This window comes from Pan troglodytes, chromosome X, assembly GCF_028858775.2.
Source record: "Pan troglodytes isolate AG18354 chromosome X, NHGRI_mPanTro3-v2.0_pri, whole genome shotgun sequence".
NCBI classification, from domain to species: Eukaryota; Metazoa; Chordata; class Mammalia; order Primates; family Hominidae; genus Pan; species Pan troglodytes.
Genome location: NC_072421.2, coordinates 132,130,505 through 132,154,208, shown reverse-complemented (window position 1 = coordinate 132,154,208; position 23,704 = coordinate 132,130,505). Strand labels below are relative to the sequence as shown.

The window sequence follows — 23,704 nt, the reverse complement described above, 5'->3', positions numbered from 1 at the left end:
TACACTGTAGCTCAGTCTATCCCCCACTGCTTGAAATAGCATCTCCACTTCTCTCACATTATCCTTCAAGGCAGCCTCATTTCCTTAGTGATGACTTCCCAGGAGGACCCCCTCCTCTTAACGACCAAAGTGTTTACCACTCATTTAAATCTCATCATACACAGTATGTGACAGCTTGGGGACTGTAGTTTATTCATTTAACTCTGTTAAGGGCCACTAATTAATATGGGTAGGTAAAATGATTTCCAGTTTCCCAGGGGCCCTGTGAAAACCACGATGCCCTAACAAAAGAGCAGCTATTACAATTTTAGGCCCTGAGAAGACAGATGAGGCCCCTTCTCTGATGAGCACCTTGGGCATGCAGAATCTTCCTGGCCTGGTCACATGAGCCTGATTGCAATTCTGCCCCCATGATTCTGGTCAAGTCTTAGCCCCTTGAAATTCGTTGGACTCACCTGTACAATGAAGCAGTTGTTCTCTGGGCACTTGGGTCCTTTGCAATTTTCTATCTATTAGGCTTCATTCTTCCTGACTTCAGGAAGGGAGGATATGGCCAGGATGCTTGAGAAAGTACAGTGCCTTCTCAAATGGCCCCAGCACTACCATGTCTGCCCTGCTCTAATTAAAAGTGCAGTGCACAGACACTTGAATATTGGCCTTAATTAAGGCACCCAAATGAAAAGCCTAGAATTGCAGCGAATGCACCACATATAGAACTGATTTTCCAAACCCTTAGCTGGGTAATGTTCTCAAGAGGCTACACACAAGTGACGAAAGGATCAGGGAAGGAAGGTGTTTAGTTTAGTTTAGTTTAGTTTAGTTTAGTTTAGTTTAGTTTAGTTTGGGAATACTTGCTCATACAGAAGCCCTTTCAAAGGCAAAGAAATGGCCAGTATTTCAGGCAGGACCCTCTTCTTTTCCCTCTATTCACTGCTTAACAGCTCCAGGGCACGCTGGCATGTGATGTGACAGCCAATGTGATAAAGTAGCTATGATGGTGTGCTCTGGCATCAGGGATACCTGGGTCTTAGTCTTAGCTCTGTCATGCGCTGGCTGCATGACTTTAGCCAGGTCACTTAACCTCTGATCCTTAGTTTCCTCATCTGTAAAAGGGAATAATAATGGTACTACTTCTTAGGGTTGTTGTGACAATTAAACAAAGGGATGCTTAGAACAGTGCCTGGCTCTTAGTTGGTGCTCTGTCAGTGTTAGGAGAAAAATGTCCAAATTGCAATATTGGGACACAAGAGTACCCATGTCCTTCTGAAGATTCAGGGTGGTAGCATGTTTGAAACTGGAGCTGTCCTACAAAATTCAGTCTCTGCCTAGGAAGCAGTTTGCACTCTGCTCTTTGCCTGAAAACTCTGCTCAGTGGCTTGATCAAGTGGGAATATACCACTCCATGGCGGAAAGAACAGAGACATAAACTCTAAGCTCAGAGAGCAGCTAATTCAATCACCCTCTTGCTCACCTTCACCCGCCAACACCAAACGGACCCAGAAACTCCAAAAAAGGAAGTGAATCTCTGAAGGTCACACAATAAGCTAGTGGTGGACAGTTCTACCTCTTGATCTTTTTACTGCTTCTTTTATGAATAAGAGTTGAGAAACAAAATGTGTGCAGTATAGAACAGATTCAAAAACAAACTCCATGAATCTAGGAGACTTAAGCTAGTCTCTGTACACCAGGGTTTCTCAACTTTAGCACTATTGACATTTTGAGCCAGATCATTACAAATTATTACCACACATTGCACTGTAGAATGTTTAGCAGCATCCCTGGCCTGCTTGCTCAGTTGTGTGACAATGAAAAATGTCTTCAGACATTGCCAAATGTCTGCTCTAGGGGTAAGGTGGGGTGGCAGAACTTCATGTTGAGAGCACAGCTGAATAGGAGCAGCACTGTAAATGTAGCTTGCTCCTCAGAGTTCTTTTCAGCACTCTTCTCCACTATATTGTCTCCAATGGTGATATCATCCAACCCCGTGGCTGATGGCTTCCAGATGTGGAGCTCTAGACTTGACCTCTCCAGCCCACTCCTGTCTTATACATCCACGGCCTACTCGACATCCCTCTTGCACATGTTATAGGCATCTCAGACAATACCGAACTCCTGATTCTTGAGCCTACCCTTTCTCCAACTCATTCTTGCCTTCATTCATTCATTCTTGCATTAGACAATATTGCACACCTAGTGTATTCATTTCCTGTGGCTGCTGTTACAAACTACCACAAACTTGGTGTGGTCTAAACTACAGAAAATGTTTTCTTTCATAGTTCTGGAAGCCAGAAGTCCCAAATCAAGGTGTCAGGAAGGCCTTGCCTCCTCCAAAGATTCTAGGGGAGAATCTTTCCTTGCCTCTTCCAACTTCTGCTGGCTCCAGGTACTCCTTGGCTTGTGGCTGCATCACTCTGATCTCTGCGTTGGTCATCACATGGTCTTTTCCTCTTCTCTCCCTGTGGTTCTCCTCTATGTCTTTTATAAGAACACTCATCATTTGACTTAGAGGCCACCTATATAATCCACAATGACTTCATCTTGAGATCCTTAATTACATCTGCAAAAATCCTTCTTCCAAAAAGTCATGTTCACAGGTTCCTGCGGTTAGGACACAGATGTATCTTTTTAGGGGCCATCATTCAACCCACCACTCCTACTATGCACCAGGAATGTTATAGATGCTGGGGATACAGTGGGGAACAAAACAAAGTCCTTGATCTCGTGGAAATTACATTATACTGTTAGAAGAGAGATAGACAATAAATGGATAACTATATAATATAGAATGTCAGGTAGTGATAAGTGCTAGAGAGAAAAAGAAAACAGGGTAAGAAGATAGAAAATGATGGGGTATGCTACTTTTGATAGGGCGCTCAGGGAAATCCTCTTGGAAGAGGTGATGTTCAGGTAGAGAACCGAAGCACTGGAACCAGACATGGGAAGGTCAGGGAAAGGTGTTAGAGGCAGAGGGAACAGAAAGTGCAAAGGTCTTTAGAAAGGATTATTCTTGACATGTTTGAGAAAAAGCAAGGAGGCCAGAGTGGGTGTTGCACAGACAGTGACCAGAAGAGTGGCAGGAAATGAGTTTGGAGAGGTTCGTAGGAACCAGAGCACACAGGGTGTTGTGGGCCATGGAAAGAACTTTGGTTTTATTCCAAGTGTGATAAGAAACCATTAGACCGAGGCTACAGATGAGGGGAGTGACATGACCTGATTTGCATTTTCAAAATATCAGCCTGGCTGTGATGTGGAGAAGGAGGCATAGCAGCAGGGCAAGTGTATAGGCAGTGAGACGAGCTTGTGGAAAGGGAGAGGCACTGTCTCCATCCATCCCCTTGCTCAAGGAGTCATTCCCGATTTCTCTCTTACCCTTATCCCCCACATCTAATCCACTGGAAAAATCCTCTCAGCTTCATATTCAAAATATATCCAGAATTTGACCATTTCTCATCACCTCCATCACTACCCCTCAGTCTTAGCCACTGTTATCTCTTGCCTGGTCCACTATGATAGCCTCCCAACTGGTCTCCCTGCTTCAACCCTTGCCTCCTCAGTCTATTTGTGACACAAGAGCCAAATCGAACTTTTTAAAGCATAAGTCAGAACATGTCACCCCCCGGGCTTAAAACCTGCGATGGTTTTCCAGTGCACTTAAAATAAAATCCAAACACTCTGCCATGGCCGCCATTATGTGACTCTCACCTATCCTGCAGCCCCATTCCCTACCACTCTCCTTACTCACTACGTTCCAGCCACTCTGGCCTTCTTTCCTTAAACCCTTCCAGTTTGTTCCTACCTCAAGGACTTTGCACCAGCTGTTCCTCTAGGTGGTAATATGGTTTTTTCCAGCGGCTGTCACCTCCTCCAGGAGGCCTCCCTGATTACCCTCATGAAAGTAGGATCCTGATTGTCACCCTGTTTTCTTTTATTTTCTTCAGAGCATGTATTACTCTCTGAAATTATATCAGGTATTTGTTTGATTTATTATGTGTTTATATGGTGGCTTATTTACTACTTGTCTTTTCTTACTAGAAGGTAAGCTTCCTGAATCAGGGCTCATGTCTGAGTTGTTTGCTGCTATGACCTCAGCAGCTAGTACAGTGCCTGGCACACAGTAGCCCCTCAGTTAATATTTGTTGAGTGAATGAACCTCTCTCCCAGTGCACAACTGGACAGGAGCTTAAGGACTATCCAGCGAGTGGACGTCGGAATCACCCAGAGGGCTTTTAAAACAATCCATATTTCCAGGGCCCCTTCCAAGCCTACTGCATCAAAATCTCCTGGGGCGGGCCCACAAATCTACATTTTGAACAAGTTCAGTTTGTAACAAACACTTATGTAGCACTTACTGCTACTATTCTAAGTATTTTACATATATTAACTCATTTTATCCTTTTAATAGTAATTTTAGTATTACAATTTTACTGCCAAGGAAACGAAGGCACAGGGACATTTAGTAACTTTGCCCAAGGCCACCCAGGCAGGAAGTAGTAGAGTCAGAATTCGAACGCAGTCAGTCTGTCCTCTTAACCACTACTCTGTGCTGACTCTGCACAAGAAGTTCTGTAATCAGTGCTGTTTGGGACCCATACATAAAATTGGCTCCAATAAGGACACTGAGACCCAGACTAGACAATGGACCTGATTAAAGCCACAATCAGAAATGAGACAGGTTTTGCGTCTTTCCATCTGATGAGCATTCCATTCTGTCCAGTCATTCTGTGCTCTGTAAAGGGCAGGGCTGGGGAGCATGCTGCCTACATAAAAATTAAGTCACAAGAAGTTGTCTAGAAATGTTTTTGCTGTCAGCACTGGTTGTCAGGGAATGCAGGAACACATCCTGGTATTGGGATCTCTTATCATCTCTGGGACAATACAAGCTTAAAGTGGGAGACCCTCTTCCCTCAGGAGACAGTTAGCAAAGCCACGGGCGACGAAGCCTGCTGCTGCTGGCCTAGTTGAGGTGGAGGTGTAAGAGAAGCACCCATAATGTCAGCGGAGGGAGCAGTATGTGCGGCGGAGCTTATCTGCTCCGGTCACAAAAAGTGCACCAGGCCTCGGCAGGCAGCCTCCACTCCCCTATTCCCGCCAGCCCCCACTGAGAGAACCAGGGGATGGCCCAGCCAGATGACATGCCTCAGTTACTCTCCAATGAGGCCCCGGGCCAAACAGGCTTTTCAATTTCCAGATGCTTTTTAATTAAAATAAAGGCCACTCTGTAACCTAACTTTGAATAGACAAAGTTTCCTTAGTAGAATGACTGTACGAGTTCACCCTTTTTCCATTACTTTTCATTGAGCAACTGAACGTTTCTAACCAATAAATTATGACTTGAGTCACATGACAGCAAGGGGCATGGAAGGGTTAAGTGACTTATGGAAGGTCACTCTGCTAAAGAAAGACTCCTTTGTTCTAGCCTCCCCTCTTGCTCCTGCCTCTGCGAGCCCATATTCTACCTCTTGGGGAGACAGAAAGAGGGCTACTCTAGCCTCGCTCAGAATAGCAGAGGGTTGAGCAATGGTGTTGTGACCTGGTCCATCTGGGAATTCAGACTCTCCATCTCTGCTTCAAAATGGATCTCAAGAGCTCAGATTTTCTGTATTGGTTGCCCACACCATGAGTTCTAACTCTGCCTCCATCCTTTGGGGACATAAATGGCAGGAGGAAAAAAAGGCCACTTTCTTTTTTTTTTTTTTGAAATGTAGTTTCGCTCTTGTTGCCCGGGCTGGAGTGCAATGGCACAATCTTGGCTCACCACAAACTCTGCCTCCTGGGTTCAAGCGATTCTCCTGCCTTAGCCTCCCGAGTAGCTGGGATTACAGGCATGCACCACCAGGCCCGGCTAATTTTGTATTTTTAGCAGAGACGGGATTTCTCCATGTTGGTCAGGCTGGTCTTGAACTCCCGACCTCAGGTGATCCACCCGCCTCGGCCTCCCGAAATGCTGGGATTACAGGCGTGAGCCACCACGCCCGGCCAGGCCACTTTATTTCTATCCAGGTCACGTGGTTAGAGATGTTTGGGGAGGCCTGTGGGGGGACAAAGCAATCTCACCAACTTCTGTCTTGGACTTACCTGGTCTAGAATACTAGCACGGAAAAGGAGCAAGAGGCCTGACGACAGGTTTAGGCTCTGCCCAGGTGTAATAGCTTACTTTTTCTTCTTAATTATGAGCCAACTCAGCCTTTAGCAGAGTTCAGAGACAATGAGGCTGTCTATGGGCTCAGAACAAAGCCCACTGATCCTAGACTCCAGAGTTCGATGCATTAAGTGACGACTGATTGAGCTCCCCTGCCTCACATGGATCACTGTTCTTGTTCACCACATACTATGATTAGGACAACTGAGGTTCCAAAGGTTACATTTGTCCAAAGAGCCTCAGCTAAGAATTGAAGAGAATAAAGAACGAGTGTTTTCTCAATGAATTTTCTCTTCCCAAACTCCTGTCCTGTGTTCTTTTTGTGAAAGCAGAGCTTAGGCCGAGTTCTTTCTTCCCTGTTCTGCTGAAAGATTGGGTCTGATCTGTATTGCCAGCTGTAAAGACAGGAAGAGGAAGGAGTGATAAACCAATGAGAACCCATTTCAAGTTTTCCTTGAATACTCCAAAATAGTTTCTTCCACATCCTGGAAGTACCAAAGCAGTTAGTGTGGTCTATCTTGGGCCACATCTACATGAAACCAACATAGCCCATAGGAAAGTGGAGGACCCAGCCAACCACTGTTTGAGAGGCTGTTGATGTTTGTTTTCTACAGTTCTAAATTACCTATGTCTGTGCACCACAGATGCTTGTGGGTCACAGTGCATGTGATTGAGGTTATGTATGGGCTGAATGCTGTAGGAACCAGGTTTATTTTGTCCTGGGTCCTTTCTCACTTTGGCCTTCTTTTATTGCCTGTGTGAACTTTTCTTATTTGGATCTACTGAAGACATAGAAACATCCCTGCCCTTACCCCAACCCTTCCATTTCATTCCTGAGTGGCCTTTTGGCTGGAGGCTCTCTTGGCATTGCAAAGATTAAGAGTGTCTCCACAGGTCTGTTTCAGGATTCCCAAGAGAATTTGAGGCATAAGGCTGAGAAAATGAGTTTTAAGATTCAGTGCTTGGAATATTTTTCCTCAACATGTCATCCTGAATCTAGAATTTCTGAAGAAGATCCATGATATCAGCTAATTTGGGCAACCTTGGTATCTTCCTTTACCATTCAACTTGTGAAGTGTCATAAAAGGGCCATATCCTAAATGGCTCCCAAGTGGGCTGTTGGGCCAAGATTTTGGTGTTCAAGTAGGCCGTCTTGTGTTTCACTCCGTAGGGAATTGTGATCATACCCAACAGATGTGTAGCTTCAAAAAAGCAAAGGGTGGTAGGCTTTAGAAATATCCATCTGTTGAACATTTTTCCTTTCATCTGCAGGATAGATAAAGACCGTGTGAACGGTCCTACCCAGCCCCACACAAGATTATAGCCACATTTCTTCTCATGAACAGAAGAGTGAAGGCAAGTGAGGGACATTTGAAAAATGGCTGGCAGTACCTAGGTCAGGTTGTTGGAAGCTTTTTGGGCTCTCATTCTGGGATTAAGTTATGTTGGAAAGCAAGGCCAGCCCCTTTCCTCCCTCAACAGATGGAGATCAAAAGACAGTGTCAGCCTAACCATCCACAAATCTCTCCAGCGTTTGACACTCACTATCAACAAATTCCATCTCTCTGTGAGGGAGGCAGCAATCTGAAACAGCCTTATTAGGCCACAGGGCTTGGGGACCAGGGTGGTCTCTGCATCCTATGGCCACTTTTCATTTGGAATCATTTGGTCGACTAAACCTCTCCGTTTATTAAAAAAAAAAAAAATTGAGACTATGATGAGACTTTCACATGATAGAGTTTCTAGGCTGAAAAGAAATGGCCACAGAATGATGGGCCATTTTCTTCCTCACATCCTGTCACACAAATACACTCAAATTTCCCTTTTCCCTGTCTCCCCTCTCTCTCCCTTCTGTCTCTTCCTTCCTTCCTCCCTCCCTCCCTCCTTCCCTTCCCTTCCCCTTCCCTCCTTCCTTCCTTCTCTCCCTCCTTCCTTCCTTCCTTCTTCCCTTCCTCCATTCCTCCCTCCCTCCTTCCCTCCCTCTCTCCTTTCCTCCATTCTGTCCTTTCCTTCTCCTCCCTCCCTCTTTCCTCTTCTTCCTTCTCTCCTCCCCTGTCTTCCTTCTTTCCTTTCTCTTTTTCTTTCATTTTCAAAATACTTTAGCCTGCAGAGGCTCACCCAATTTAATTTCAGCAAGTTCACAAGCCTGAGATGTTTCTCTCTTTCTCACCTTTTCCCCTGTTAGCACTTACTGGATTCTCCAAAATGGCTATTACAGTTTAAGCAGACACAGAGGGGGAAAATCCATATTTTTATGACTTACATAAGGAGTTTGAGCCTTGACAAAATAATCAGTAAGTCTTGAGTTTGCCTCTAATAGTATATAGCTGAAGGAGTCTCTGAAATGACAGGATTTATGGAGGTGCCTAGAAGTACATTCAATAAGGAGGAAAAACACCAGATCCATTCTGAAATCTTCTCACCCACCAGCCGGTTGCCTATTACAGGGCATTGTTAGTGCAGCAACTTATGTATAGTAAATAATCAGCCCCTAACTTGTTCATTAGTATATTGTGGATTTTTTTTCAAATGGAGCCCCCTTTTGGGGTAACATTTATGACTTATGAAATAATCCTTTGCTCTGTTTCATCAGAATCATCAGTTCTTATTGAGGTTCATATTGATCAAGGGTATTTTTCTTCAGAGAGTGGGGATGTACCTCCAAGCAGCTAATTAGATTAGTAGCACCAACATTACCATCAAAGAGGAAGATAACTGAGTATTGCCTGATTTTAGTACAGCTACCACAGGATGCTCCAGAGACACTACTTAACATCAAAATAGAAGGGAAGAGAGAGCAAGAGAGAGTATACAAGGAAGTACACAAGAGAACTCAGGCTTCATGGGCTTCTGAGCACACAGCTAGCTAGGGTATTGGGACCACCCAGAGATACCCCGTCAGCCCCTGCATTCCCCACAAAGGATGTTATGATAAGCCCTTGAAATTTGTCAGGGGACCCTGCAAGGTTATCTAATGATCCTGGAATCCCCTGTACAGTTCCCACACCAAATAGCTATCCTTCCTCTCCTTGGACTATTCCAATAGTAGGGTCGTCACCACCAGAGATGGTTTCACACTCTTGAATGGCTCTGAAAAGGATTTTTTTTTCATTTATTCAGGCTCTCAGTTTAATTTACTGAGCTTATACTATATGACAGGCAGTGTACTTTGTACTGGGGATACAGCAGTGGATGAAACAAATGGGTTCCCTGCCCTCCTGGGGTTTCCATTCTAGTGAGGAGATAGATAATAAAGGAACAGAACTTTCTCCATCCAGCTCTATCACTCTGTATGCCTTTGCCCATGGGTTTGTGGTGCCCAAAATGTAACCCAATGACTTGGGAGGGTTTTGCTTGATTTATGAGGTCAGGGCAGAACTCCTTTATTCCGAAGTCTAGACTCTTATGAATGCAACTTACAACAATTTTTGCTTTTTGTTTCACTGGTGATATGGTTTGGATTTGTGTCTCTGTCCAAATCTCGTGTCAGATTGGAAGAGGAGGTCAGTTGGAGGTGATTGGATCACGAGGTGGATTTCTCCCTTGCTGTTGTCCTGATACTGAGTGAGTTCTCACGAGGTCTGATGGTTTAAAAGTGTGTGGCACTTTCCCTGTTGCTCTCTCTCTCTCTCTCCTGTTCTACCATGGTAAGACGTGCTTGCTTCCTCTTCACCTTCCGCCATGATTGTACGTTTCCTGAGGCCTCCCAGTCATGCTTCCTGTTAAGCCTGTGGAACTATGAGTCAATTAAACCCCTTTTCTTCATAAATTACCCAGTCTTAGGTAGTTGTTTATAGCAGTGTGAAAACGGACTAATACAACTGGTCGCATCATACATTGACTTACAGTGACCTGACTGTCAACAGACACTCCTAAGCCTTCCCCCCTGTTCCCCACTTTTAAACATGTTTTACCATTAGGTCAGTTTTCTCCTGTTTTATATTAGTGCAATTGATTTTTTTGGACAAAATTATAACATTTTACATTTATTTCTGTTAAATATTATTTTGCTAAAAATACTCTGTCATGCCAGTCTATTGATCTAGTTTGTGATTTAGGAGGACAGAAAGTCCTTTGCATTTACTCAGGGGTCTGTTTATAAAACTTATAACACTGGGCTATCACAGAGAGAAACTTGGTCTTAGCCAAAAGTTGAAGGCCTGACACCCAAGATGTCATAGGAGTTTCACCTCATGGGGTTAAAATTTTTTTTAACAAATGAAGAAGCAAGGCAATCACATTATGCTTTGGCTCAGTAAAATAATGCAAGGAACTCCCAAGCATGTTACAGATAACAGCCTTCTCAGAAAGATCCCCAACTGCTCACCATGTGGTTGAATTGGGGCTGGGAACTTGAAACCTGCAGGGTCTTCGTTAGGTTAGAATGGGGGAAGGGAGTTTGCAGAGACCAAATCCTCAAGGCAATGGGTCATGATTGGCAAAGGTGCCCGTGACTGCTTGCTCTTGGTATGAGTTGCATGAGCTAAGGCATCTCCTTGTCTTATTTGCATGGCAGGGCTGGAGGCTACACTGTGACTTGGCATTCATGGGACAACAAAATGACCAGTCATTCTGTGTTCCATGGAGGCCAGTCAGAGCAGGTTCCTTGGTGGTGTGCTCAGGGACTGGGATCCAGTGGCTTGTGAACTCAGCCAGCTAGGCAGGCTGGCAAGATGGGCAAGCACCCCAAACCTCACCCACTCCCATTCCCACCCCCACCCAGCTCCACATTCTTGAGGTTTTAGTTCACCAGACCTGAATGAGAGACTGACTGCCTGACTGCTAATTATTCCTGGAAATGGCATGATATGAAGTCTGCAAACATTTTCTGCAAACATTGACCCACAAGAGGCAAGCTGTTGAGTTCTGGAAGCTAGGAGGCAGGAGGTGGGAGGGGGCTTGGGAGGCATTCCTCAGGCATGAGGCAGTTGGGTCCCTTTGCCTGCTGGATTTCTGCTGTAAGGTCAGCAGGAAACAGATGCATGGAGGATAGTCCCCAGGGTGGCATGGGACCACCCAGGGGTGTTGGGCTTTTCAGGTGAACATAGAAGGCTGGGCTGGGAGCTCCCAGGTAGCAAGAGCCAGATTGTTGGTGCCTTTCTGTTGTCAAAAAAAAAAGTTTCAGCTGCCACCCAGCCAAACTTTGCTTGCACACATGTTTTCCAGAGACAGAGACAAAAATGTGTTTCTCAGGGTGGGGGTGGGGTGGGGAGACTGGAGTGACAGTTACATTAGCCGTATGCGGGGCCATCCTCATCACCTCGGCATTTCCTGGAGATGGTTGCAGCCTCCTGTGAACCCCAGCCAAGGTTCTTTCGAGATCCAGGGCAAGCCCCATGGCCAAGAGCAGACTGGCCTGACTCAGAGGGAGAAACAGGAAACTTCGGGGAGAGTAGCCGGGCTGTGTAAGGCCCCTCCACCGCCAAGCCCACCACCCGCTTCAGCCTTGTCTTCCGCTACTGTGGACCTCCAGCTCCAGAAACACCAAGCTGCCCCAGCATCCCGCTCACACCAGGCAGTTCTCAGCCACTCTACCACTGCTCATGCCCCTTTCCCCATCCTAAGTGCTGTTTCCCCACTGCTTCCCTCTCCTAACTCCTACCCATTCTGCAAGGCTCCCCTCCGGGATCACCTCATTTGGAAAGCCTTCCTGTATTCCCTCTGTCTGAGTTTGGCCTTCTCCTCTGTGCTCCCCCACCAAGTGTTGTGTTTTCTCCAACCACAGCATTTCTCACTCTAGAGAATAAGAGCTCACACTCATCTCCAGCTTACAATGCGCAAGTCACTGTTCTACCTTCTTTACACATATTAACATCAGTATCTTGATTTTATTGATGAGGGCCCTGGGAAATTCAGAGGTTAAGTAACTTGCCCAACATCACACGGCTAGGGAATGATGAAATCAGGATTTGAACCCAAGCTGTCTGGCTCCAAAATATATCCCACTGGAAAGTGAACTCTTTGAGGGCAGGTGAGTCAAATCATCCCTGAATTCTCAGAGTGGGCACTCCAGAGATGTGGGTGGACTTAATTGAACCACATGAAACTAGGAAGACCATAGGGAAGATCCTGGAAAGATGGGATGGGCCAGAAAAAGACGTAACCCCTAATAACTCACACACCTCTCCCTCCTGCCCTTGTGGATGGGTATTCAGGCCTAACAGATCCTGCTGTGGGTGATTTCCAGGAACCACAAAGGCCAGAACAATGCCAAAGGCCCCACGTTGGGAGGCAGCCTCTGGGAGGCCGTTTTCAAAGGCCAGACCCATTTTCGCTGGGCCTGCCTGCTCTGTTGCCACCCAGTGTAGCCACTACTTCTCATTTGGTTTTGGTTAAAGACCACAATGTACTTGCTCACTGGGGGAGGTGGGTAGGGTGGGAGAGGGCTTGGCTCCTCTTTGTGTGGAGTGTTCACACTTAGCCCATCCTGCCCCAATCTCAGGGAAATTTGGGGAGGCCAGAAGGAAGTCTTTCCCGGTCCTAGAATTTTCTGTCTTCAGCCTTGAAACCTTTGTGTGAAAGCTTCACCTGTGTGGAATTCCTATAGACAAGTGTGAGCTGGCCATTATGGCCGGATTTAGACCCATCACTAGTCCTTCCCAGGGCCCTTAGAGGCCCTTTTGAGGAAAAAAGCAGACATCCCTTAAAAAAATAAAACTAGAACATGATGCCCAGGATCCAGAATACTGAATTATAAGTCTGAGCATCCAACTCTAGACAGAGTGACTCTGGGTGTGGGTGCTGGAGTAAGACTGAGTGGACTGACATCTTAGCCCTACCATTTCATAGATGTGTGACTTTAGGTTTAGAGTTGTGCAACCATCATCACTAGTTCCAGAATATTGTCATTACTCCAGAAAGAAACTGTACCCATTAAACAGTCCTTCCCATTCTCTCCCCACTCCATCCTCTGGCAGTTCCTAATCTCTTTCTGTCTGTATGGATTTGCCTATTCTGGATATCTCATATAAATGGAATCGTGTATATGTGATCTTTGTGTCTGGCTTCTTTCACTTAGCATCATGTTTTCAAGGTTCATCCATGTTGTAGTATGCATTAGTCCTTCATTCCTGTTTATGGCTGAATAATATGACTATACCACATTTTGTTTATCCATTTGTCTGTTGATGGGCATTTGGGTTGTTTCCACTTTTTGGCTATTGTGAATACTGCTGCTATGAACATTCGTGTACAAGTGTTTATGTGGATCTATGTTCAATTCTCCTGGATGTGTATGTACCTAGGAGTGGAATTGCTGGATCATAGGGTAACTCCACAGTTAACTTTTTTTTTTTTTTTGAGACAAGGTCTTGTTCTGTCACTTAGGCTAGAGTGCAGTGGTGGGGCCTTGGCTCACTGCAGCCTCAAACTCCTAGTCTCCAGAGTCCTTCTGCCTCAGCCTCCTGAGTAGCTGGGACTACAGGCATGCACCACCACACCCAGCTATTTAAAAAAATTTTTTTTTTATAGAGATGGGGGTCTCCCTGCATAGCCCAGGTGGATCTCAAACTCCTGCCTTCAAGTAATCTTACTGCCTTGACCTCTCAAAGTGCTGGGATTACAGGTGTGAGCCACTGTGCCTGGTCCATGTTTAACTTTTTGAGGAACTGCCAAACTGTTTTTCAAAGCAGCTGCATATTACAACCCCATCAGCAATGCATAAGGGTTCTGATTTCTCCACATTCTCACCGTCAGTTGTTATTTTGCATTGTATTTTTTATTACAGCCATCCTAATAGGTGTGAGGTAGTACCTCACTGTAGCTTGGAATTGCACTACCCTAATTATTGATGTCGAGCATATTTTTATGTGCTCCATTGGCCATTCATGTATCTTCTTTGGAAGACAGTCTGTTCAGATCCTTTGATCATTTTTAATTGGGTTATTTGTCTTTTTGCTTTACGGAGTTTTAAGTGTTTTGCATGTAATCTAGATACAAGTCTCTTATGAGATATATAATTTCCAAAATTTTTCTCTCATTCCATGGGTGGTCTCTTCACTTTTTTGGTTGTGTGCTTTGAAGCAGAAAGCCTTTTAATTTTCATGAAGTCTCCATTTCATCAAAGAAAAAATAGATGTACTTTTTCCATGGTTGCTTGTACTTTTGGTGTCAAATCTAAGATTTACACGTATGTTTATTTCTAAGAGTTTTACAGTTTGGGCTCTTGCATTTTGACCTTTGATATACTTTTATTTAATTTTTGCACATGGTGTAAGGTAAAGGTCCAGTTCCATTCTTTTGCATGTGGATATCCAGTTGTCCCAGCACCATTTGTTTAAAAGACTATCCTTTCCCGTATTGAATTGTCTTGATGCCCTTGTTGAAAGTAAATTGACCATAAACGTGAGGATTTATTTCTGGTCCACAACATTTTTAACTGACAGAAAAGAATGATCAGATATGGAGGGCCTACAATAGTCCCAATGTCTCAGCCTAGCACACCCCGAAGCCTCTTATCCCTCCATCCACTCAGTAGAGAAAGGATCATTGCCCAGGGAAATGGTGGTCACCAACATTAGGTCTAATGACTCAACCTGGAAGGAGATCATGTGGAAAAGTTACACGTGTTTGCAGAACCAACCTTCCTTTCTCTGGAAAGTTAGGCTTCAGTGTAGACCTCCATTCCTCTTTCTGAGCATGCCGTCGTGAGTTTAAGAAAAGTCTTTTCTCCTTTGCCCTTAGCTGGGAAGTTCATCCCATGTTCACCCTCCTAAGACTGCCCACTCTCGGTTTAAGCTATAGTTAGAGCCCAGAATTTCAGAAATCAGAGAGGTTTGGTTTCATTTTTTTTTTTTCTCGAAGGAAAAATGCTCTTGCTTGCATCTTCTTTGCCGGTCACACAGCTTCACACTTTGGGCAGTCCCCCAGCAAGTTGGCAATGGACTTATTCTGGACACGTCCTTCCTGCTTTTGCTGGGAAGTGAGCACCTCACAGTTGCAGCAGACTGCCCAGGACAGAAAGGGAACATGACCTCCCACTAGCTTTGGCCCTACCTAGCAACTGACGATCCTGACTCATGCCTTCAGGAGATTCTTGACCTCTTGACTATAAGGTTTCCTGAGTTAGGGAAGGCAGAATGGCAGAGTGCAAAGGAGACAAGCTTTGATACCAGACAGCCTGGGTTTGAGTCCCCGATTCTGCGTTTGCTTGCTATGGCAGACACAGAGATGCACTGCTTAGATCCCCTGTCAAGAAAGAACCCGCTGACCAGCTGAAAGGAGTGTGGTTACTTGACAGTCTCCAGCTGTTAGCTCCTTCAGGGTCTGCCTCAGCTTTTGAGCCAAGGTCATGCTGTCCTTGAGGTGGCCCCTAGCCAATGACTGATGAAGGAGGTGATACAAGGCCCATTTCCACCACCCAGAAGACTCCTCTAAAAGGCAGTATTTGCTCCAGAGCTCCCTGTTGGGCACAGACTTTAACAGGTCTGCATCATGCTCTGGGCTCCTCTTGCCTGGTCCTGCTTTCTCCCCTTTTCTTTCACAGGTATTTCCCGCTAAACCTCTTGCACTCCCACCTGTCAGAGCATCTGCTTCACAGAGAACTCAACCTGTCGTCTCTCAGCTTGTGTCTTCTCCCCTGTGACAGGGGAATAATGGCATCATCCCACAGGGTTGGTAAAAAGATTAGAACTAAGTAAAATACCTGCCACAAAGGAGGCATTCCATCAAAGGGAGCTGTTACTACTAGGGAATCTATCATTTCCATGGCTATATCCTAACTTTTAAATGAAATAGAGGTACCCATTATAATCCAAACCTAGAAATAGTCTCAATGCCCACCAACAGAAGAATGGATAAATACATTGTGCTGGGTCCATACAATGGAATTCTAATCAGCAATAAAATGGGTAAATCTCATCAGCATTAGATTGAGCTAAAGAAACCAGACACACAAAAAATACATGTTGTATGATGCCATTTCTCTGAAGTGCAAGAATAGACAGAACTAATGAGTGATGATAAAGGCCAGTGACTCAGTGGTGACCCTTAGGGGATAATGACCAGGGGCATGAGGGAACCTTCTAAGAAGCTGGAAATGTTCTCTATCTTGATCTAGATTCTGGTTATATCACTCACACACACACACACAAACACACATACACAAACATACACACAAACACACACACACAAACACACTCACATACACACACACACACACACACACAGACACACACACTCCAAAATCACAAAGCTTGCAATTAAGGTTAATACACTTTATGCACCTACCTATGTATGTTATGGCTGCATTTTTACAAATGGAAATATAGCGGGGAGTTTTTTATTTTTAATTAGCATATGTACAAGTTAAGTTTTTTAAATTTAGAAAATCCAGAAAAATAGAAAGAAAAAAATCTCCTATGGCCCCACCTCCCAAAGATACCCAGTAGAGACATTTTAGATATTGCATTGCATTCTCTAGCCCTCTTGGCTCTACTTCTCTATGGTCCTGCTCTGGCTCATGGAGAAAGGAAGTTCCACCACCATTTCCACCTTCTTGGAAATAGTGCTTCTCACCTCTCTTTCACTCCTTCCCTCAGATAAAACCTGAAGCTTAATAGTGCCAAAATGTCAACGTCCTCATCTGCACATCACCTTGCACTGCATCTTCTGGGCCTCTGGCTCCCTTTCTGGACAGCCAGGTCAGGAAGCCAGGTTCACTGTGTCTTCTGCTTTTGCAGGAGTTGACATGCTAACTCAGGCCCCAAAGGACTTTCTGATGGGAATGTACCTGATGCTCCCCAAAGCTGAAGTGGTGCAGGCTCAGAGCAGTCAGAGCAGCCAAGCTTTTTGCCTGGCAGTTGTGTGAATTATGAGAGAAAGGTATCTTCCAGCTTGCTTAGATGACCACAAGCTGTCAAAGTGACCCTGTAGGAAATGTCTCAAGGCAGAATATAATCAAAACCAGGCATGTAAAAAACTGGGGCTTTCTTTCTAGACTGCTGGTTCTCAAAGTGTGGCTCCCAGACCAACAGCATCAGCATTAGCATCTCCGGGGAACTGATTAGAAATGCAAATTGGGGCCCCCACCAGGGACCTAGTGAAAGAAACTCTGGGAGTGGGACCCAGTCATCTGTGTTTTAACAGGCCCTCCAGGTGATTCTGAGGCACCCTTAAGTTTGAGAGCCTCTGTTCTAGAGGTTTCTAAATTCCACTGCCAGAGAAAGCAAGGATGCATTCACATGTGCTCTGCTCATGCGCATAACCAGTGTCCTGTGTCCTTGGTATGACTTACAGGCACACGCCAGGTCCATATAACTTCAAAGTCTCTTGTTCTTTATATCCTGAACCCAAGGAAACACATTTCTTTTCTTTTTTTTTTTTCTGTTAGCAGAGCAAAGATGAAATATAGCCCAATGTTCCCTCAACAAAAAGATTTATTAATTTGTACTAATGACTGTTTAGAGAAAAACATAAAAACCAATGTCCTTGTTGAATGCTCCTTGATGGCAAAATGTGGATGTTATCTGTAAAATCAACAAATTTGTCACCAAAGTGAAATGTTATCTTTTCCTGAAGACTTTCCCAGGCAGCTGAAGGCCTCAAGGACTAGACAGCCTCCCCCATCACCATGATCAAATGAAGAGGGTTAGAACTTGCAGCCGTAACTCAAATGCCTTAAGATGGCTCAGATGTGTGTTTGTTTTCAGGTTAGGAACTTTGCTCAGAACCCCTGAAGAAAAGGAACCATGAACCTATTCAAAGACTCAAAGAATCCTCTCAGACCTATGCCCCTTCTTACCAGTGTGTCCTGGTAAATGCTTAACAATCTGCGCGTGTGCACACGTGCACGCGCGCGCGCACACACACACACATCTTTATTTTAAATGTGTGGCACGTGATCCAAAAATAATAAAATATACAATATTCATTCTTGTAAATTTCATACAGCTAATTAACATTCATACTCATGCCTTAGTTGATTTTTACCTAACTCTTGTATCCATATCCAACCTAAGGTGGCAATTAACAAACAAGCATGGTTCTGACATAAGTATTGGTTGATACATTGGTTTACATTTATGATTAAGACAAAAGCAAAACAACAAAATGCATGTCAAAATTTCTCTGATTCACATAGTGACATAAATGACTTCTTTACTAAATCAGATAATCATCTTTAAATACTGGAAGGATATTTCCTCAAATTTTTTGTGCTGTTTACAATGTAACAGCTACTGAGACAACACAATTTTTAAGTTTCAGCTGCACTATTAACATTTCCTCCATCTTTCTTAAGCCTAGATCAGGGGTCGTCAAACATATTTTGTTAAAGAGCCAGATAGTAAATATTTTAGGCTTTTTGTTTGTTTGTTTGAGACAGGATCTCGCTCTGTCACCAAGGCTGGAGTGTAGTGGCATGATCTCGGCTCATTGCAAACTCTGCCTCCCAAGTTCAAGCAATTCTCCTGCCTCAGCCTCCCAAGTAGTTGGGACTACAGTCGTGCACCACTATGCGTGGATACTTTTTATTATTTTGTAGAGATGAGGTTTTATCATGTTGAGCAGGCTAGTCTCGAACTCCTGGGCTCGAGCAATCCACCTGCTTCAGCTTCCCAAAGTGCTGGGATTACAGGCATGAGCCACTGCGCCTGGCTAAGCATTTCAGGCTTTGTAGCCACATAGTCATTTTTTTTACAACCCTTTAAAAATGTAAAAATCATCCTTTGCTTGTGGGCTACACAAAAACAGACTGTGGGGAAAGTTCTCAACTCTTGGTCAAGACAATCAACACAACAATAGATTAAGCACTGCTTTGTAGCATTTGCTAGTTTCCCTGACATAAATAGTCCTACCATGGCCAACTTCAGGCTACACAACTTGATGTCACAGAATGTGGAGTTGGGAAGAGATGTCCAGTGGCAGAACATTATATAGTATTTCCAGTATACTGATATAAAAGATATAAGTAACCTCAAGAGCATGGATAATAGCAAAGTGTAGTAAAATAATTAGAAAGGGATGAGTTTCGCATATGTATTAGCTTTGTGGGTTTTTTTGGTTTTGTTTTTTGAGACAGGGTCTCATTCTGTCACCCAGGCTGGAGTGCAGTGGCATGATCATAGCTCACTGCAGCCTTGACCTCCTGGGCTCAAACGATCCTCCTGCCTCAGCTGGGACCACAGGTGTGTGGCACCACACCCAGCTAATTTTTTAAAAATTATGTTTTGTAGAGATAGGGTCTCCCTATGTTGCCCAGGCTGGTCTGGAACTCCTCAGCTTGAGTGATCCTCCCACCTCAGCCTCCTAAAGTGTTGGGATTACAGGCATGAGCCACCACACCTAGCCAAGCTTTGTTTTTCATATAATTTATTTTATTGCAAGGTTATATAATTTAATTTCTAATAATGGCTGAATTTAACAACTCAGCTCTCAAAATTAATTTGTCTCTTGTAAGTTGGTATGAGCACACCATTGTGACCGTAACAAATTTCAACCTGTCTTTTTTTGTTGGGGAGTAGGTAAAAAGAGAATCTTCACTCAATTTGGTCCATTATTCCTTGTAACAAAAGAATTTACTACAGGGTTTCTTTGAAGCTGGGAGTTTCCCTGGCTCTTCTAAAATAGGAAATGATTTTAGATGTTATTTTTACGTATTTTCAAAAAGAGGTCTGTCTCTATTCTCAACTGCTTCCTGACCACCTTTTGCTTCCAAATAATGAAAACTATTTAAAGGAAAAAGGAACTACTGTAGTGTGGTTTTAAGAAAAGCACATACTTTGCTCTTTCAGAAGTAGTTACACAATACTTCTGCCCATAAACTGGGGAAGAGTTAAAATAGCTTTCCAAGGCTCCTCCCAGGGCTGTGATTTTCCTCTCATCTGCTCAGGTAATGCCACTCATGGTGCTCATTCATTTATTCAGCTATTTGAGCATCTACCAACTGCCCGCCAGTGTGCTGAGCCCCAGGGACACAGCAGAACGCAAGAGAGACATGGCCCCTGATGAATAAGTAATTACGCAGATCATTATTTACTTATACTTTACATTAGTACCTTAAAGGAGAGCATATAACATAGCGGCCTGATCTATTCTGGGAGGTTCAGGATGTGGCATTTAACCTGACACCTGAAGAATGAGTAGAAAGCCATGCCAAGGAAGAGGCAAAAAGAAGTAGAACACCCTTCCTTCCAGGTGATGGGGACATCCTATAGGATGCTTGCCCAAAGCACAGGTACACATACAATACATACACAGATACACAGCATCTCTTTGGTATTAAAATTTAATGGGGGGAGAAATTAGAAAAAAAAAGACGTCTAAAAAGGCTCCTGGGATGAAGGGGATGATAATTTTTTTAAAACAACATTGAGAAACATTGGTTTATATAAACAACTTGGTGCTCTTGAGCTATTATCACAGCAGTGGCAGAGCTAAGAGGCTGACTCCTCTCATGAGGACTAGCTACAGACCTGCAGGCTCCAGAGGCTGATACTAAGACAGGAAGTTAGAGGACTCATGGTTTCCCACAACTCCAGAAAATATCCTCTGTTATCTTTCAAATACTGCCTCTTCTCATTCTCTCTCTTCCCTCCTTCTGGAACTCCAACTGGACACTTACTGGAACTTCTCATTCTGTCCTCCATGTAGCTTAGCTTTCCTTTCTTATTTTTCATCTCTTTATTCCTCTGCTCTGCATCTGGATAATTTCCTCAGCTCTATCTTCTGGTTCACTCATTCTCTCATCAACTGTGTTTAGTTTGTTGTTTAATCCCTCTGTTGAGTGTTCTTTTTTCCATTGCAATGCCTATATTTCGGTTCTTTTTTGCATTCACCTGTATTTTTCAAACTATTCTATTCTTGCCTTCTAGTTTCTATTCCTTTTTAAAACCTCTTTCGGCCAGGCACGGTGGCTCACGCCTGTAATCCCAGCACTTTGGGAGGCTGAGGCGGGTGGATCACCTGAGGTCAGGAGTTCAAGACCAGCCTGGCCAACATGATGAAATCCTATCTCTACTAAAAAATACAAAAATTAGCCGGGCATGATGGCAGGCACCTGTAATCCCAGCTACTCAGGAGGCTGAGGCAGAAGAATTGCTTGAACCCAGGAGGCGGAGGTTGCAGTGAGCTGAGATCGCACCATTGCACTCCAGCCTGGGTGATAGAGCAATACTCTGTCTCAAAAAAAAAAAAAAATCTTTGAACATTTTCAGCATACTTATTTTAAAATCCCTTTTAGATTTTCCTATTAGCTGTGGTTCTTAAGGTATGAATTCTTCCATTGGTTGCACTGGTCTTATGGTGGTTTATTTCCTCACGGACTTAGTAAGTTCTAGCTATGCATTCATCCTGAGTCATAGATACAAACACAGATTCATGTGCTATATGCCACCTGGGTTTGAATTCTGGCTCTGCCACTTAGTACCTGTGTGACCTTAGGTAAGCTATTTAATCTCTCTGTTCTTCAGTTTCAGTATCTGGAAATCAGGGCTGTTCTACAAATGAGTTATTAGGTTGGTGGAAAATGATTGCAGTTTTTGCCACTAATTTCAACGGCAAAAACCGCAATTACTTTTGCATCAACCTAAATAATATAAGCCAAGCACTTAGGACAGCATCTGGCACATAATTAAGCACTTGGCTAGTGTTATTACTGTTATTTGGCAGGAATTGTTTTACCTTGGAGTCTTATGTACTTTTGGTTATGTGACTGCCTACTCTCAGCTCAAAGTGGCCAGTACACTTCTGAACTGTGTTTTTTCCCCCATCCCCACTTATGGGCCAGCACTTACCACTGCTGACTTTCCATAGGAGCTCAGATTCCACTCCCGTTCCCACCCTGCCATTCAAACCCTTCACCCAGGATATGTGACCACCTTTGGTTCTTCTGTGGGCTGTGTAGTTGCTGCTGTGGCTTTGAGCTCCCTCCTCATTTCTGGCACTAGAATATGTTTATTTTTGCTTTTGCTCTCTACAACATATTTAAATTTTTCAAAAAACAATGTGTTTTGAGCAGGGGAGGAGCTTCCTGCAACAGCTCAGGCAACCATACTGACCAGTAATCCCTAAAAATTCTTTCTTTTTTTTTTAAATTTTAAGTTCCGGGGTACATGTGCAGGATGTGCAGGTTTGTTATGTAAGTAAACATGTGCCATGGTGGTTTGCTGCATCGATCAACCCATCACCTACATATTAAGCCCAGCATGCATCAGCTATTTTTCCTGATGCTTTCCACCTGCCACAGCCCCCCAAGAGGCCACAGTGTGTGTTTTCCCCTCCCTGGGTCCATGTGTTCTCATTCTCCCTGAGCATTCTTCCTGAAGAGGCTTACCTCTCATTTGGCAGTGGGCTCCTTGAGAGAACTGGGGACAAAGGCTGGATTCCTGGTGGGAAGGGACATATATTATTTGTTTTTGTATTCCCTATGCCTGATATGTGTTTACTGAATAAAGACATGAAAGACTGCCTTGGCAACAGCAAGCACCACAAGTGGCCAGCTCACTGCTTGATTTCTCTAAGAATTACCACGACCATGTTGTAACCCTCCTCCCCGCCCTTCTTCCTGTGAATGAGTTCTGTCAAGGTGACATGGCTTCTAACACATGACAGTAGGTATCATTTAATCACTGATGATCTCAAGGGTGAGTAGCTTTCTTTTACTCTGTAAACAAAATGCCAAACTGGGAAATGCTGCAGAGGCCACATATTATTCTGACTTTCAGAGTGTTGTTTCGAAAGCACCAGAGTAAAATGTTAAGCAGGTAGCTGATGCAATCTGGCAAAGTCAGTATATAGCTCTATTTATATAAAGACACACACATATATCAGGCCATCAGAAGGATTTGTATAAAGAGTGACTCTCCTATGAAGGTAAAGGCCACCCCTCTTCAGTTCCAGTGACTGAGATACATTTTTCCAATCCTGGGGGCAAATACAGACACAGCCAGTTCCTTCTTCCCTTTGGAAATTTGGCAGGTAAGTCAAGTCTGTCTCTGTTGCCACATTCTCTCGAGATTTTATGACTGTGCACATGGCCTGTGTGAAAGCTTCGCTTAGGTCACCTTATGCCTTGGCAGCCAGCATGGTGTATGACGATTCAGGAAGACCCTGGTGTTTCCCAGATGGGGCCAGATCTGGCCATGCAATTATTGCCCTCCAGCTGGGAAATGTGACATGGGGGTGATGAAGTGGCTGCTGAGAAGGAGGCAGTTAGACTCTGAATTTGGTCTGTTCTTTATTTAAATCTAAAGATTGAACACACACACACATAGATCTAAAATCAATATCATACATTCACACACACACACACTCACACATGCACCACTCCCCAACTGCACAGGGTATTTTTTAGGGATTCATGTGGGATTCCCCTACACATATTTCCCAGTCTAACTGCCTGTTCTTTCCCCTGTTTACTTGCCATCTCATCATTCTCTCTTCCTTTACTCTCCTACTTATCTTTATCATTGCTTTTAGCTGTGTGTTCCTATTAACCCAGATGTCAGTTTCAGATTCTTTGAGAAAGAGACAGGGACCCTAAATCCATTGTGAGCTGCTTTGTCTCATTCTCTCCCATGACCACAGAGAGGCATGTCTCTGGACCTTGATTCTCAGAGGAAACAGATT

The 23,704-nt window shown here is 44.1% G+C and overlaps 1 protein-coding gene across 1 annotated transcript in view; it reads left to right on the top strand.

Moving 5' to 3' along the window:
* Window positions 1-22,909: 22,909 nt before the first annotated feature.
* PLAC1 (placenta enriched 1) overlaps window positions 22,910-23,704 on the top strand; it is a 92,565-nt gene continuing 91,770 nt past the window's right edge. The window contains exon 1 of the mRNA XM_016944144.4: window positions 22,910-23,053. The gene's annotated coding sequence lies outside the window, so the exon portion shown is untranslated. The remainder of the gene's footprint in view (window positions 23,054-23,704) is intronic.